Here is a 6341-nt window from a genome sequence, read left to right as displayed (position 1 = left end):
ATTTATGCTGTATGTTAATTTTGTATCCTGAAACTTTACTGAATTTGTTTATCAGTTCTAATAGGGTTTTTTGGTGGAGTATTTAAGTTTTTCCAAATATAAGATTATATCATCTGCAAACAAGGATAATTTGGCTTCTTCCATTCCAATTTGGATACCCTTTCTTTCTTTCTCTTGTCTAATTGCTCTGGCTAAGATTTCCAGTACTATGTTGAAGAATAGTGATGAAAGTGGGCAAACTTGTCATGTTCCACATCTAAGAGGAAAGGCTTTCAGTGTTTCCCTATTCAGTATGATGCTGGCCATGGGTCTTATTTATTTATTGAGGTATATTCCTTCTATACCCAGTTTTTTGAGAGTTTTTATCATGAAGGGATGTTGGACTGTAATGCTTTTTCAGCATCAGTTGAAATGATCATATGGTTTTTGTCCTTCATTCTGTGGATATGATGTATCACATTGATTGATTTGCATGTGTTGAACCATCCTTTCATCCCTGGGATAAATACCACTTGGTCATGATGATTAATCTTTTTAATGTATTGTTGAATTCAGTTTGCCAGTATTTTGTTGAGGATTTTTGCATCAGTATTCATCAGAAAACTTGGCCTGTAGTTTTCCTTTTTTGATGTGTCTTTGTCTGGTTTTGGTAGCAGGATAATACTGGCCTCATAGAATGAGTTTGAGAGTAATCCCTTTTTTCTGTCTTTTGGAACAGTTTGAGTAGAATTGGTATTAGTTCTTCTTTAAATGTTTGGTAGAATTCAGTGTTAAAGCCATTGGGCCCACACTTTTATTTACTAGGAGACTTTTTTTTCTTCAAATTTTATTTTAAGGGTACATGTGCAGGTTTGTTACACAGATAAATGTGTGCCATGGTGGTTTGCTGCACAGATCATTCCATCACCTAGGTAGTAAGCCCAGCGGCCATTAGCTATTCTTCCTGATTCTCCCTCCCCTCAATACCCACCCTCCAACCAACAGGCCCCAGTGTGTGTTGTTTTCCCTTATGTGTCCATGTGGTCTCATTGTTCAGCTCCCACTTATAACTGAGAACGTGCGATGTTTGGTTTTTTGTTCCTGCGTTAGCTTGATGAGGATAATGTCTTTCAACTCCATACATGTTCTGCAAATAACATAATCTTATTCCTTTTTATGGCTGCATAGTATTGCCTGGTGTATCCTTGCCTCATAGAATGAGTTTGGAAGTATTCCCTTCTCCTCTATTTTTCAAAATAGTTTGAGTAGGATTGATATTAGTTCTTTTTCAAATGTTTGCTAAAATTCAGCAGTGAAGCCATTGGATTCCAGGCTTTTCTTTGCTGGGAGACTTTTTATTACAGCTTTAATCTTGTTACTTGTTATTGGTCTGTTCAGATTTTAGATTTCTTCATGGTTCAGTTTTGGTAGGTTGTCTGTGTCGAGGAATTTATCCATTTCCTCTAGCCTTTCCAATATATGGGCATGTAGTTGCTCATATTAGCCACTAATAATCCTTTGAATTTCTGTGGTATCAGTTGTAATGTCTCCTTTTTCATCTCTGTTTTTATGTATTTGAGTCCTCTCCATTTTTCCCTTACTCTGGCTAAATGTTTGTCAATTTTGTTTATCTTTTGAAAAAAACCAACTTTTTGTTTCATTGGTCTTTTGTATTGTTTTCCTCATTTCAAATTCATTTATTTCCGCTTCAACTTTTTTTATTTATTTTTTTAACCTCTGAACTTTTTATTGGCTTCGGGCTCCCCAAAGGATACCCTGCTTCTGCTGGCTTAATGCCTCAGAATTTTGGTGTCATTGGTCTCAGACACCACTTTGCCATCCACTATCTGGCGGGTCTATCTGGCGGGTGGTGGTCTTTTGGATGGTTTGCATGGAGTTGCTACAGTCCAGGGTATCGCCAAGATTGAAGTCCTTGCCATCTTCCAGCAGGCGGCGGTAGGTGGCGATCTCAGCCTCCAGCTTGACCTTGATGTTCAGCAGGGCCTGGTACTCCTGGGCCTGGCACTGTCCCTCTGCCCAGGTTTGTGCCAGCTCTGACTCCAGGTGCAGCAGGATCCCATTGAGCTGCTCCATCTGCAGGGCATAGCGGGCCACTACCTCCCTCAGGCTGTTCTCCAAACTGGCCTTCAGATTTCTCATGGAGTCCAGGTTGATCTCCAAGAACTGGACTGTATGTCTCAGCTCTGTGAGCATCGTCTTAGCAGCTCCAACCTCGGTGGACTGTGTGGTGACCACTGTGGTGCTCTCCTCAATCTGCTGAGACCAGTTATTGTCCAGCTCCTCTCTGTTCTTCTGAGCCAGCTCGTCATATTGGGCCCAGATGTCTGCCATGATCTTGGCGAAGTCCTGAGATGTGGGGGCATCTACCTCCACAGTCAACCCAGAGCTGGCAATCTGGGCTTGTAGGCCTCTCACTTCCTCTTCATGGTTCTTCTTCATAAGAGCAGCTCCTCCTTGAAAGCCTGGATCTCTGTCTCCAGCTGCAGCTGAGTGACATTGGTGTCATCAATGACCTCGCAGAGCCCATGGATGTCCTTCTCTACCGACTGGCACATGGCCAGCTCTGTCTCACAGTTGACTCTAAAATCATCAGCAGCAAGACGGGCATTGTCAATTTGCAGAACGATGTGGGCATTATCCACAGTATTTGCGAAGATCTGGGCCCTCAGGTCCTCCATAGTCTTGAAGTAATGGCTCCAGTCTCTGACCGGGGATCCCTTCTTCTCCAGGTGCTCCCGGATTTTGCTCTCCAGCCTCCAGTTCTCATTCTCCAGCCTCCTCACTCTGTCCAGGTAGGAGGGCAGGCAGTCGTTCAGGCTTTGTATGGTCTCCTTCTCGTTCTGGATGCCTCCCATTCCTGCCAGACCCCCGGCCATCCCTGTGCCCAGGCCCCCGGAACATCATGCCGTCCCGGAAGCTGGTGGAGCGGGACATAGAGGTCCAGGAACGAGAGCCCCCGGCACATGCATAGACTCTGGCCGAGCTGCTGACCTGCCAGGTGCCGTAGCTGGGTGCCTGGACAGAGTCTAGGGACCGGTAGTTGGTGGAGAAGGTGGAGCGAGTGATGAAGCTCATGCTGTCTGGGGAAGAGAGTGAGAGGACAGGACTCAGGCTTCGCCAACGACCTGCTTCAACTTTTGTTATTTGTTTTCTTCTACTAATTTTGATTTGGTTTGCTCTTGCTTTTCTATTCCTTAAAATGAATCATTATTTATCTGAAGTTTTTCTTCTTTTTTGATGTGGTCACTTATAGCTATAAATTTCCGTCTTCGTACTGCTTTCAGTGTATCCCAAAGGTTTTGGTATGCTTCCATTATCATTTATTCCAAGAAATTTTTCAATTTCCTTCTTAATTTCTTCATTGACCCACTGGTCGTTCAGGAGCATATTGCTGAATTTCCATGTGTTTGTATAGATTTTTTTTCAAATTTTAACATATTTTATTGATTTAGGGGCCCAACAAGGCAGCATTTGGTCTTAAGAAAGGCACCTCATTGAAAATAATACATCACAGTGCTGTTGAGTGATCCCAGTCACAAGATTTGAGAACGGAAAGGACAATCTTTGGATGACATAGCTTAGAACACTTGCTCATTTATTTAAAAGAGTCCCTTCACACACTGCAGATAAAAGAAGGCAAGAGCATAGGATTGTGGCATGTGCTGGATAGCTGTGAGAGGTTACTCATGAGAGTAGGTAGCCTAGTAAATTAGTGGTAAGTCAGGGGAAGGGAATCAGCCTCCCTTTCCATTTCATTCCCTTCCCCCTCCCCTTGATTTCAGTTTGCTTGATTTGTTGAGCCACCATTCCTATGAATACACCTTACATCTCTTTCAAATGTGGAGATGGTTTTTTGATCTTACAGTATGTGGAACCAGGGTAAGTAATCAAAGTCTCCCTGTTCCAAGCTATAGACAGACAGGACAACAATTCGATTTCCTGTACTCTTGGTCTGGAACCCATGGGGTTCTGAGTTAAAAGCTGAGGTCTCAGAGCACTGGCTTTAAAAAATATTTTCACCAGTCCAGAGTAAATGAAAACCCAATTCCTTAGAAATAATATTGTATCTCTCTATTTCTACCCCCACCCTCCAAGCATGGTGTTTTTTAAAAAATTAATTTTTCCCTTACTTTAAAAACTCCCACCTATGTATAAAAGAAACTGCCACACTACAATAACACTGCTGTTGTTCCAAGTATTCCTCTGAGCCCCTCACCAGCCCTCCCTCACCATCCTCACCCTGACCACCCTTCCCTCCTGCCCAGCACCTAAGAGCAGGGATCACGCCGTGGGGTGATGAGCAGTGGTGCAGTCTCGCCTGGCCTTCTGATACTAGGATGCGGCTTTGGAGAAGGCTGCTAGGGTGCTTGCGAACACGACATCAGGGGTCTGGGATGCATCAATGGCAGAGTGGATCTCCCGTTTCCTGAAGTACTCTATGAGTGGGGTGGTTTGAGTGTCGTAGGCTTGCAGGCAGATTTTCAAGGCGTTTTCGTTATCATCTGATCGACGAATCAAGGGTTCCCCGGTGATGTCATCTTTCATGGGCTCTTTTGGAGGGTTGAACTCCTCATGGTAGGAACGGCCACTCTTGGGGTGAATCAGCCTTCCTGTGATTCTTCGGATCAGCAGAGAGTCTGGGATGCTGAATTCAATCACAGAATCAAGCTTCTTTTTCCTCTTCTCCATGAGGTCATCCAGCATTTCTGCCTGCCTCACAGTCCGAGGGAAGCCATCCAGAAGAAAAACATTTTTGCACAAGGGGGGGTCTCCAAATTCTTCTCAATGAGCTCCACTACCATTTCATCACTCACCAGTTTCCCAGCATCCATAGTTGCCTTCAGCTTTTTTTCTAGCTCTGAGCCAGAAGCCACCATGGCCCTCAGCCTGTCCCCAGCAGCCGAATGGCAGACACAGAAGTTTTCAGCCAATATGGGTGCCTGGGTGCCTTTACCGTCCCCGGGAGGCCCCAGCAGCACGGCCTGGATGCCTTTAGGATACTCGGGTTCTGCCGCTGGCACGCTGGGAGCCATGTCCGCCGAAGTCCTTGTATAGTTTTACAAAGTTCCTCTCGTTATTCTTAGTTTTATTTCATTGTGGTCAGAGAAGATTCTTGATATTATTTCAATTTTTTTTAATGTTTTAAGATTTGTTTTGTAACCTAACATATCGCCTGTCCTTCAGAATGATTTATGTGCTGAGGAGAAGAATGTGTATTCTGCAGCCATTGGATGAAATGTTCCGTAAATATCTATTAGATCCATTTGTTCCATAGTGTAGATTAAGTCCAAAGTTTCTCTGTTAATTTTCTATCTGGGAGATCTGTCCAATGCTGAAAGTGAGGTGCTGAAGTCTCTGGATATTATTGTATCGAGGTCTATCTCCCTCTTTAGCTCTATTAATTAATATTTGCTTTATATATTTGGGTGCTCTAGTATTGAATGCATATAGATTTATAATCATTATACCCTCTTGCTGAACTGACCCCTTTATCATTATATAATGACCTTCTTTGTCTCTTCTTATAGTTTTTTTTTAATTATACTTTAAGTTTGAGGGTACATGTGCACAACGTGCAGGTTTGCTACATATGTATACATGTGCCATGTTGGTGTGCTGCACCCATAAACTCGTCATTTAACATTAGATATATCTCCTAATGCTATCCCTCCCCATTCCCCCCAACTCACAACAGGCCTCGGTGTGTGATGTTTCCCTTCCTGTGTCCAAGTGCTCTCATTGTTCAAATCCCACCTATGAGTGAGAACATGCGGTGTTTGGTTTTTTGTCCTTGCGATAGTTTGCTGAGAATGATGGTTTCCAGCTTCATCCATATCCCTACAAAGGACATGAACTCATCATTTTTTATGGCTGCATAGTATTCCATGGTGTATATGTGCCACATTTTCTTAATCCAGTCTGTCATTGTTGGACATGTGGGTTGGTTCCAAGTCTTTGCTATTGTGAATAGTGCTGCAATAAACATACGTGTGCATGTGTCTTTATAGCAGCATGATTTATAATCCTTTGGGTATATACCCAGTAATGGGATGGCCGGGTCAAATGGTATTTCTAGTTCTAGATCCCTGAGGAATCGCCACACTGACTTCCACAATGGTTGAACTAGTTTACAGTCCCACCAACAGTGTAAAAGTGTTCCTATTTCTCCACATCCTCTCCAGCACCTGTTGTTTCCTAACTTTTTAATGATCGCCATTCTAACTGGTGTGAGATGGTATCTCATTGTGGTTTTGATTTGCATTTCTCTGATGGCCAGTAATCATGAGCATTTTTTCAAGTGTCTTTTGGCTGCATAAATGTTATCTTTTGAGAAGTGTCTG

General features: G+C 43.2%; 2 pseudogenes; both read right to left on the bottom strand.

Annotated features, from left to right (window-relative positions):
* Window positions 1-1566: 1566 nt before the first annotated feature.
* LOC101139127 (keratin, type I cytoskeletal 18-like) lies at window positions 1567-3330 on the bottom strand (annotated as a pseudogene).
* Window positions 3331-4332: 1002 nt separating this feature from the next.
* Window positions 4333-5087, bottom strand: LOC109025637 (adenylate kinase 2, mitochondrial-like; annotated as a pseudogene).
* Between the last annotated feature and the right edge of the window lie 1254 nt (window positions 5088-6341).

This window comes from Gorilla gorilla, chromosome 12, assembly GCF_029281585.2.
Source record: "Gorilla gorilla gorilla isolate KB3781 chromosome 12, NHGRI_mGorGor1-v2.1_pri, whole genome shotgun sequence".
Classification (NCBI taxonomy): domain Eukaryota; kingdom Metazoa; phylum Chordata; class Mammalia; order Primates; family Hominidae; genus Gorilla; species Gorilla gorilla.
The sequence above is the reverse complement of the archived record's forward strand: the minus strand, read 5'-3'. Positions and strand labels throughout refer to the sequence as shown.